The sequence below is a fragment of the Felis catus genome, chromosome A2, assembly GCF_018350175.1.
Source record: "Felis catus isolate Fca126 chromosome A2, F.catus_Fca126_mat1.0, whole genome shotgun sequence".
In the NCBI taxonomy this organism is placed as follows: Eukaryota; Metazoa; Chordata; class Mammalia; order Carnivora; family Felidae; genus Felis; species Felis catus.
The window spans coordinates 155,497,774-155,508,754 of NC_058369.1; the positions used below are offsets into that span (position 1 = coordinate 155,497,774).

The following is a 10,981-nucleotide window of genomic DNA, read 5'->3' on the forward strand; positions in this document are numbered from 1 at the left end:
GGAGGGTGCTAGTGGAGAAAGGAGAAGGGAAGGTCAGTGTGAGTGGGACTCGGGGACCGGGCCCACCCTGGGAAAGAGTTGGGCAGGCAGGGAGGAGGGCGGAGGAAACCCCGGTGTTATGTATTCGGTAGGGGTGAGCAGAAAAGCTTCCTTGGGGTTATCCTAGGGAAAGAGTGGAGGCACATTTGGAGTTACCGGATCGTGCACTATCCCGAATGCCAGGCATAGGATTTCCAAGTCTCCTTGGCTTTGATGAAAAGTAAGAGTTGCCTCAGGGGATTTGAAAACTAGGGGGCTGTCTCTGGGAAAGGAAGACAAAGGGCTAAGGAACTGTTGAGACCTAAAATGGGGAGCACATGAGTGAGGGGCAAACAAAGTTGAGTGACTCCGTTGAAGACTTCATCGGGCATCTGCTAGGAGCAAGATTCCATGGGGAGTCCACAGAAGCCACCTTGACAGGGCTTTCACCACTGAGGAAAAAGGCCTCTCTGTAAGGTTTAGGGTAGTTTAAAGGGGGGGGGGTTCTGATGGGCCCCCAGAGTCGACTTAAATTATTTTGATTATAATTTTATTTAAACATGTATGAAATACAGCCAGGTTGAAACTCCTAGTACTTAAAGCTTTATATCCATAAACCCAAAAGAGCTTTACGCATTAAAGACAAATAAAAGGACAGAACCAATAAGGTTCAAATTAACAACGCGGATTTAATATGATGGTGTTTTGTGTTAACACGGAACCGCTTCCGGTGAATGAGCGTGACGTGGGTGGCTCAGCTTGGACCGAACACCCAACTCCGGCCTGTTTCTCTGTTTGAGCCGCTGAGAAACCTTTGTTTGAACAGCTGGCCGCGACTGAACGCGTTGTTTGCCTACGGAGGCCGCCTCGGCGCTTTTCTCATCGGCCAGAGACAGCGCAAGCCGCGTCATTCGTTGCCAGCACGGCCCTAAGCACAAGGCAAAGGTGGGTGCTGGCCTCTGTGTGGCAGAGGATGAGGGAAGCAGGGTCGGAAGCAAGTACGGAGATGGAGGCCGGAGGTAGGAAGAAGTTTGGGAGAGAACTGACAACCTCTCGCGAGACCGGGAGGGCGGCCAGAACCGCATTTTGGTCAGCAGGTGTCCCGGCCGGTTTCTTCGGCTATTAAGTTCCAATGAAATGGCGACTTAGAGATACTTTACTGGATCAAGGGACCCCCAAGTGGCATCCGTGGGTGGAGTAGATATTTGTGAAATATTACATTATTTACCATCTCCTGTGCAATTTTATGCAATCACGGCATTGCAAGGATCCCTTCCTACGGCAGGGGGCTGGGTTCTCTCCGCCCTTCCAAGCCTCCGTCCTGGCTCGTCCCGCCCCCCTGCTGCAGCTATTTAAGGGCTTCCCTGGTAGGGCTGGTGGGAGATTCTTCGGGACGCGTCCTTCCCCGAGGTGGGTTCTGTGGGCCAAGGGCCCTTTTCCTTTTATGCCTAGAATCGGGCCGGAGGTAAGGCGGCCTGGGTTTTAGTCTCAGCCTCTCCATTTCCTGTTTGACATTAGACGTGGTCCCCTTCGTCTGTACAGTGGGAATAATAATAATGCCTACCTCGCAGGATGTGTGAGTTCACGTGCATGAAGTGTTTCGAAGGCTCCGCGTGTCGTGAGAGCTACACAGTTAACGATGGTGGCGTTCCTTACATCAGGGATGTCTGACCTCGGAGGGAAGCCCTGGGCTTGTTGTTTGGAGAACGTACCCAGGTTTTGCAGGAGAAGCGAATGCTGACGGTTCCGAGGATTCGGCTAGAGAGGCCACACCGGGATAGAGACAACCATAAATGATCACGAGCCCTCGTTATTTCAGACCTTATTAACTCGTGTGTTTCGACTTTGCGGTGCGAGGAATTTTACCTTTGCAAAGAAAAGAGGGTGTTGAAGGAACGGTGTGAGGAAAACAGCATAAACAAAATTAAAAGGGCCTTGTCCGGGGCACTTCAGAAAATCTTGCTTTCTAACGTTTATTTTGCATTAAAAAATGTGCTAATTATGTGTCAGTTTTACCTGTTCATTATAGCAGGTCCCCGAGGACCGTGGTTTGGCACAGTTGGCTCTCCAGACATTTTGCTGAGTCCGACAGGGCCCCGTGTTAGTTCCCCTGAGTGCACCCTGAGGCAGGGACAGGAGGAAGCAGCAGAAGGGGGATGCGCTGGGGGAGTCGCTGAGTGGGTTAGTGCTGTGGGCAGCTGGGGCTCAGTCCCCGCGGAGCTCCGGGAGACTGTGCAGAAAAGGCTTCCACTTTCTCCAGCTGACTCAAGTTCTTTATCCGTGGATTCTCCTTGTGTTGAGGCTTGCTGGGGGTTAGGGATGTTAGCTGCCGGGTGCCTCCTGTCCCACATGGTCCCAGAGGGCTCTGGTGGCCAGAGAGCTTTCAGGGGGAGAGTGGCTGGTACCGTAGGGGCAGGTGGAAGGTAAGAGTCCAGCAGGGACTGAAGAGCCTTGGTGGATGTGGGTGGTGGGTAAGCCACTTTCAAGTCCTGTGCTCTCTACAACACCTGTGGCTTCTGTTGGTACTGAGCAAACATTTTTATTATGCTTTTTTTTATTAACTTGTTTTATTTTTCATTTTTAAAAATTTACATCCAAATTAGTTAGCCTATAGTGCAACAATGATTTCGGGAGTAGATTCCTTAGTGCCCTTTACCCATTTAGCCCATCCCTCCTCCCACAACCCCTTTAATAACCCTCTGTTCTCCATATTTAAGAGTCTCTTCTGTTTTGTCCCCCTCACTGTTTTTATATTTTTGTGTCCCTTCCCTTATGTTCATCTGTTTTGTCTCTTAAAGTCCTCATATGAGTGAAGTCATATGATTCTTGTCTTTCTCTAATTTCACTTTGCACAATCCCCTCCAGTTCCATCCGCGTAGTTGCAAATGGCAAGATTTCATTCTTTTTGATTGCCGAGTAATACTCCATTGTATATATAAACCACATCTTTATCCATTCATCCATCGATGGACATTTGGGCTCTTTCCATACTTTGGCTATTGTGGATAGTGCTGCTATAAACACGGGGGTGCATGTGTCCCTTTGAAACAGCACACCTCTATCCCGTGGATAAATGCCTAGTAGTGCAATTGCTGGGTCGTAGGGTAGCTCTGTTTTTAGTTTTTCGAGGCACCTCCATACTGTTTTCCAGAGTGGCCGCACCAGCTTGCATTCCCGTTTATTAATATGCTTTGATGCGTTTTGCAGATACATTTGCTAAATGCCCTCCGTGGGGAGTTCTTATCTTGGAGATTCCCTCTTGTGGTTCAGTCTCAGAAATCGGGACAGGGTGAGAGAGAGGAAGGGCTCTGGAGGGAGCCAGGCCCATGCAGGCTGAGAGAGGTTGATGAGGCCGAGGAACATGAGGGGACCTCGGGTGCAGCTCTCAGTCCCATGGAAGGGGTCATCGCATGTCTCCGTGAACCGATGGCTGGAGCAGGGCAGGAGTCTGCTTATCCTCGTAAGAATGAAAGGGTTGGCAAAGTTTAGTCTGCTTGTGCTAGTCTATTTTAAAAAAAAAATTTTTTTTTCTTTGTAACGTTTATTTATTTTTGAGACAGAGAGAGACAGAGCACGAATGGGGGAGGGGCAAAGAGAGAGGGAGACACAGAATCCGAAACAGGCTCCAGGCTCCGAGCGGTCAGCCCAGAGCCCGACGCAAGGCTCGAACCCACGGACCGCGAGATCGCGACCTGAGCTGAAGTCGGACGCTTAGCCGACTGAGCCACTCAGGCGCCCCTGTGCTAGATAGTCTAGTTGTGATAGTAAAGTGGTCAGATTTTAGACGGAGGTGGGAAGGCTAGGTGGTGCTGAAAATGGATCATGTAACTGCTTTGGGAAGGGCAGGGTCTTATGTATTTGGAGGCAAAACTTGAGATGAGCATCGTGAGACCTGGGAAGGACAGACAGTTGGTACGTATGTTGTGATATGGTGCACCTGGAGGCAAAAGCCCCGGGTGGAGTCTGAAGTTCAACCTGTTTCATCTCCAGGAGGGGATAGGTAATTTATCAGGCTGTGAAGATTTAGAGGGGCAGATGTATTTGCCACAAAGCACTCCTATCCTTGTTTTTTTTTTTTTAATGGTGGAATATTTTTAAATGTTTACATTTAATAAAATGCTTTTAATAAAATCGTGCAACCCAATATGATTATGCTATTTACAACATCATTGCAGGTCTTATAAAAATGTTAATTCAGAATATAAATGGGACACACATCTTTTTAATTTTGTTCTTAATCAAAGTAAAATAGTGGTAGTAAAATATAACTAAAAATGTCCAAGAGAAAAAAACCAGTCCTCCTTCTCCCATATCCCACACCAGCTTTTTAGAGGCAGGCACTTGAGAGGTTTTTGGTTTCCTCCTATAGCACCATATTTAAAAAAAAATACACTGCTGTTTCTTGGGCAGTATTAGATATTCCATATTAACTTTGTGATCCAGTTGATTGAATTTCCATACTTATACCCCTCCCTTTATCCACCTCCCTCCTATTTTCTCAGTAAAACTATATCACAATTTTTGGTTAAATCCTTTGTCAATATTTACACCATTAGGACTATATATATATCATTTACAGCAGAGCCAAATTGTATACCATGATTATATTTACTTCTTGTACATTGTTCTATTTGCCTAGAGGTCATAATGGCCTTTAAAAAATTTTGCTCAGTGTTTTATCTATTGCTTATTTCTCCTGAAGATTCTACTAGATCTGTCAAATGCCTATCAATATTATTTGCCAAACAACTCAACAGGAAAGGTACTTGAAGTTTCGTTTTCCCCTCTGAGACCTCATTCATTCCTGCTCTGATTGGTTTCTGTTTAGGCGGGTCCTGGGATTTGACCACAATCTTGATTGCATTCCCTTTTCCATAGGGGTCATATCTTTTTTCTTACCTTTTTTTTTTTTTTTTTTTTTTTTGCTGTAGCACATCCTATAGTAGCTTCTTTATTTTTTAAATTCTTTTTAAAAATTTTTAAAAATTAAAAACAATTTTTTATTTTTGAGAGAGAGAGAATGAGAATGCAAGCAGGGGAGGGGCAGAGAGAAGGAGACACAGAATTGGAAGCAGGCTCCAGGCTCTGAGCCCAAATTCACCAACTGCGAGATCATGAACTGAGCCGAAGTTGGATGCTTCACCGACTGAGCCACCCAGGCACCCATAGGAGCTTCTTAAAAAGTATATTTTTGAGTCGTTGTTTGTGTGAAAATGATTTTATTCTTGTATTCTTGGTTGACAGTCTGACTAGGTAGAGAATGGTAAATTGAAATGAACGATGTCTCCAAAGTGAGAATGTGTCTGTTGGTTTCTAGGTAATGAAATGTGATGCCACTGAATCTTGTTTCTTTGTAGGAGACCTGTTCCCCTCCCCCCATGCACCTGTTGCTCATAAGTCCTGAGCAGCCCTGGGCTCTGGTAGTGAGCCCTCCCTCCTTGTCTGCATTCCCCCTTTCAACCTGTTGAGGTTGTAACTCTGGTCAGGTGCCCTTTTCCACCTGCCCTTGTCTCCTAAGAATTTGTTAAAAGCTTTCATGAGTTCGTGTTGTCTCTTGTTCTTCATCTCTGGGGGGTTGCAGCCTCTTTGTCTTCCATAATTCCTTTCCTTCTGTTGGTAGAGTTGACTCACTCTGTCCAATTAGAAATTCTTTTACCAGAAGTAAAGGAGAACAGCCTGGAAATTCCCCAGGAAAATAACCTATTCGAAGTCTTTGGTTTAATAAGTAAATAAGACTTTGGGTAAGACCAGAGTGTAGCAGAACAGAGTAAAGGAAAAGAAATGGAAGCAAGAAGGAAGAGGGCTGAGAGAGAAGATGCCTCAGTGAGGGACTTTATAGCAACCTGTCAAGAGGGGAAAGAGTTGAAATCTAGGCCTGTCCTGTCCAGTGTAGACTGCTCATCTGCTGTAGGTTAGGGAATTGTTATTGATAATGGGTTTCTCAATAGGCCATTACTGTAGCATCTTTATCAAGTGCCATTACCTAGAACAATTTTTGTGCTTGTTGACCCCAAAGGGCCCTAAGAACACAGGACTGTAAAACAAAGGACATTGATTATGCAAAACAAATCCTATCCTGTCCCAGGAAAAGGGCCAACCCTCCATCAGAGGAATACCACTGACATCCTGGAAGATGAAATGCATGAAATGCATGAAATACAGCACATGGACGTGCTGTATGAACTGAAGACTGGAATCTATCCTGATGGTTAAGGGCCTTTCCCTTTTTCATCTTGTCCCTTTTTTTTTTCTTCCTTCACCACTCCTCTGGGAATCGGAAGGTTCTGAATGCAAGAGAACTAGAATAGCTTGTTGATGTAGCTCTAAAGGTAACCATTATGGCTTGTTTGACTATGGTTTCCATAATCAAAGTATTTCTTGCCCATTTTCAGGTGGATCAAGGCCACAGAGTTAGAAGAAAAGTCTAAACTCTGGGAATAGTCTTGGTCGGCCAGGAACCTCTGAGTTTCCATCTATCCACAGTCTGTCTCATGCCCAACATTCTGAGGACACCCCTGGCTCTTTTCCTTTAATGATCTTTAAAAAAATTTTTTTTAAAGCTTATTTTCATTTATTTTGAGAGAGGCCAAGACAGCATGAGTGGGAGAGGGCCAGAGAGCCGAGGAGACAGAGAATCCCAAGCAGGCTTTGTGCTGTCAGTGTGGAGCCCAACGTGGGGCTCTGAACTCCTGAAACCGTGATATCATGATTTAAGCCAAAACCAAGAGTCAGATGCTTAACTGACTGAGCTACCCAGGTGCCCCTAATGATCTCATTGTCCCTTTGTCTTAAGGTCCTTGAGCATATCCCAGATGTCCCACCTGTCTCAGCCTGCTTTTCCTCTCTCTTGATGTGTCAGAGGTACACAGAAAAATAGAAATTATGCCCAAGTTGGAGAAGAGTGCTGTTTTAGAATCCAATGAGGCAGGGAGAGCAACCTCATGATTTGCTGGCTATTCAGGTGACCAGGAGGCTGTCTCCTTCCTTGTCCTATGACTAGTGCCAGGGCCAGGGTGTCACTGTCTGTTATTCTGAAGATCCCCTGACGACCGTACTGTGTTGGTCATCCTTCAGTAGCCATGGCAGCAGACGGCAGGAGCAAGAGTGGTTCCTTCTCTCCGCCCCCGCACATCATCCCTTGTGGAGGCCAAGGGGGAAGTGCTTGCATCATGTAGAAGAGAGTGCACTTGTTCGGGGTGGTGCACCTGCTTCAGAGGGATGTGGAGTCTAATCCCCTTGTCTACACTAGTGGCTGCTGTGAACTCCAGCACACCCTGAACTTCTGACTCTTCGCTTCTTGGCTGTATAATGAGGGAGCCAGAGAGTCCTGCAATCTTTTGATCTAGAACGTACTATGACATTATTGGCAGAAATATATGTTAGGATTGCATGCTGGTTAACCCTTTCTTAGAGTGATGTTAAACGTTGTTTTTAAAAGTTTCAAAGCGATGGACTTCCATCTCTATGGATCCATTTTAGTCTAATAATGAACTTCGAATATCAAGAAGCAATGAGCTTTTTTGCCCCCTGACCTCTTTTTTAACATTGCCAAGCATTGTCCTCTAGACCATCAGCTCTAGGAGGGCAGGTCTCCTGTTTCTTTATTTTACTATTTTTCAAGATTTTATTTTTAAGTAATCTCCACACGCAATGTGGGGCTTGAACTCACAGCTCGGAGTTCAGGAGACGCATGCTTTGCCACCTGAGCCCGCCAGCACCCGTTTCTTATTTTAGAGATCCCTCCCAATATGTGCCTGTCCACATTACTGGAAGAGGGAGTTGATCACATTTTGTTTCCCTGGCACCTAGCACGGTGCCAGGCATGTGATAAATATTTGTTGAATTGATGCCTACCGTATGGTGTTCTAAGTATTGTGAATGTTTGAAATTGCAACAAAAGCAAGGTAGGGATAGGAGTATTGTATTTTTTTTTTCTAAGAAGAAATGTGAAATAAGAACCTTTCAAAGAAGATTACAAAGCTGCTTTCTTTCTCATTACTCATCACTTTGCTCCTCCCTAGAATTTCCAGTCCGATTATCTCACCCAACAGTCAAAAGGGAAAAATACAAAAAGAAAGCTTCCAGAATTACCTAGTATACTTACTCTTCTTCCCTGCCCCCCTCCCCTTTTTTGGTCCTTTATGTGCTTTGGTTTGTTGGATAACCAAGGATAAAAGAACTATCTGAGGCCCCCTATCAGGATGTTAATTAGTTGTTTCTTGTCAAAGGAATTTAAAAAAATACTTCTGAGAAAATGTCTGTGTTTGATTTAGAAGAGAACTTCTGTCTCAACCCCTCTTTTGTTGCTTGACATTTTCAGGTGTCTCCATTTAGCTCAAGAGGTGTTAAGACATTTAAAGAAGTTCAGAAACCAAAAAAAAATTTTTTTTTTCGTATACTTTAAAACCTATATGCCATACATCAGGAAGAGAAAGTATGGCTATAAAATCTGGGAAACAACTGAAAATAAACTCTGCTCCTTAGCTACTCGGAAGGATGTGAAGTCCGGTGTCCCATATACCGCCTGAAATATACTGGAAAATAAAGTTGCTTGCTGTTTTAATTATAGCTGGCATTTGCGACCCTCCAGGTGAAGGAGGTCAGTTTGCTGGAAAATTTCTCTTGGCACTGGAAGCTCAGGAAATAAGATGGGACAAGAGATGGAGTTGTACTTAACTGTTATTTCTCATGGACCCACAAGTTACTTTCCCTTTGTTAGTAGACATTGTATCTGCCAAGTGGAGGTCGCTATGCTTGGTGAAGAGTGCTCCCTTCCTTAAAGGGCTTTGGGTTAATTGGGAGTGGGAAAGGAGCAAGACATTTATTAGGGGATGACAGATTTTGTGGAATGAGGGATCAGGACACTAAGAATGCAGGGGAAGGAGGCGCCATCTTGAACTGGAGTGGAGAAAGAGGACCCTATTAGAGGAGGTGTGCCTGACAGGACACCTGGTATGTGAGTGAGTGGAGAAGATTGGTAAGAACATTCTCAGTGGAGGAATAGCATGAGCCAGAGCTCAAAGACGAGCAGTGTATGGGCAGCCTGGATAGATGGGTGGGGTGGTGGTGCATGTAGGGTATTAAGAAGAGAGGAGGCGGGAACTGATGTGTGAATAGCCTTGGAGATGTGCTGTCTGAATCTGGACCATCTTTCCCTGAACCTAATCCCCTTTCTACTTCCCTTTCAACACCTTCCACTTTATTCTGGGTATACACGGAAACCCCTTGGGAAAATGCTACTATAGCAATGAGCAGCCAGTGATGCTCCGATCAAGGAAATGACCTGTCCTGGACCGTGGTTATATAAGAACTTAATTCGGTTTGTTTTGTCTTGTTTGTAGTGGCAGGCTTTTTATGGACCGTGGAGATGCTGAGTTGGCTTAGTGGTTAGTGTTTAATTCACAGGGTCAGGTGGGGTTCTTGGTCAAGAAAGACCCTGGGGAATTTTGAGCTTGAAGTCACTGGTCATCCCTGAGAAGGAGGCCCCTTGTCCTCTTTGGTATTCCCCACCAAAGCGTGTGTGTGGGGCTAGTCCATATACTCGGTGAGCAGAAAGTAGGAAGTATGAAGCAGGCTTTAGGACCAGGCAGATTTTGTCCGATGCAGCTCTACCACCTTCAGCCCCCGTGACACCGGAGTTCACAGGCCACCGACCACGGGGAAAACCTTGAGGGGAGAAGTGGGGTATGACTTGTCAGCTGTCCCAGCTTCTCCTCATTGGACATGGTGGCCACAGGCACCAGGGAGTTGTCTCATTCCTTGGGCATTTGGTTCGCTTACACCCTCTCTTCTACATGGAGTCTAGTTCTTGCCTTCCTTCACTCCGGATTTAGCTTGGAAAGGCTTTTTGATGAAAAACAAACCAAAAAACCCCCTATTTGGTAAATTTGAGTCACGGGGGTGCTATGTTACACACATCTGTAGTGGGTGGAATGGTGGCCTGCGAAAGGATGTAGGTTAAGTCCTAGTGCCTGGTACCGACGAAGAGGCCTTATTTGGAAAAAGGTTTTTGCACATAAAATTGAAGAGCTCACGATGAAGGTCATCCTGGGTTTAGGTGGACCCTAAAGTCAGTGACAGGTGTCTCTATAAAGAGAGGATGCAGGGACGCCTGGGTGGCACAGTCGGTTAAGCGTCCGACTTCAGCCAGGTCACGATTTCGCGGTCTGTGAGTTCGAGCCCCGCGTCAGGCTCTGGGTTGATGGCTCGGAGCCTGGAGCCTGTTTCCGATTCTGTGTCTCCCTGTCTCTCTGCCCCTCCCCCGTTCATGCTCTGTCTCTCTCTGTCCCAAAAATAAAATAAAAACGTTGAAAAAAAAAAAAGAGGATGCAGAGCTATGAAGACACCCAGAGGGAAGGCCTCGTGAACATGGAGGCAGAGATTGGAACGTTGGGATGGAGGGACCACTGGCAAACCACCAGACGTTGGGAGAGTTAGGGATCTATTCCAGAAGGAGCCAACCCCGCCGTCTCCCTGATTTTGGACTTTGGGCCTCCACAACCACGAGAACGTAAATTTCTATTTTATGCCACCCAGTTTATGGTGAATTTGTTATGGCAGCCCTGGGAAATGCCAGCCTCCATGGGGTGGGGCTTGCTCTTGTCTCTGTGGTCCAATCCCCTTTAGCCTCCTGAGTGATTGTCTTTTATTCTGTAGATGTTCTTTTTTCCTTCTCTGTGAGGTTTTTCATGCTTGTAGAGTTAGATTTTCCTTTTGTCCTGTATTTTCTGTCTGGGTCTTTTGGCCCTGACCTCTGCCCCTATCTGAGTGGACCCAAGGTGAACCACAGGATATAAAAAGCGTTGGTCCTTTTCCTCCTCCAAAGGCTGTGTCAATTCTAGCACACCAGCTACTGCTTCCCTTACTGATTAAGTGACTGTTAATCTGTTCAAACTGGGACACTTTTGAGTGTTAAAGGAGACACTGTTGATACTTGTAACAAGTGTAAACTGAGATCGTCCCA

At 45.8% G+C, this 10,981-nt stretch overlaps 1 protein-coding gene across 2 annotated transcripts in view; it reads left to right on the forward strand.

The window, feature by feature from the left end:
* TMEM178B (transmembrane protein 178B) overlaps positions 1–10,981 on the forward strand; it is a 359,499-nt gene that overhangs the window by 42,414 nt on the left and 306,104 nt on the right. The gene's annotated exons all lie outside the window — the stretch shown is intronic.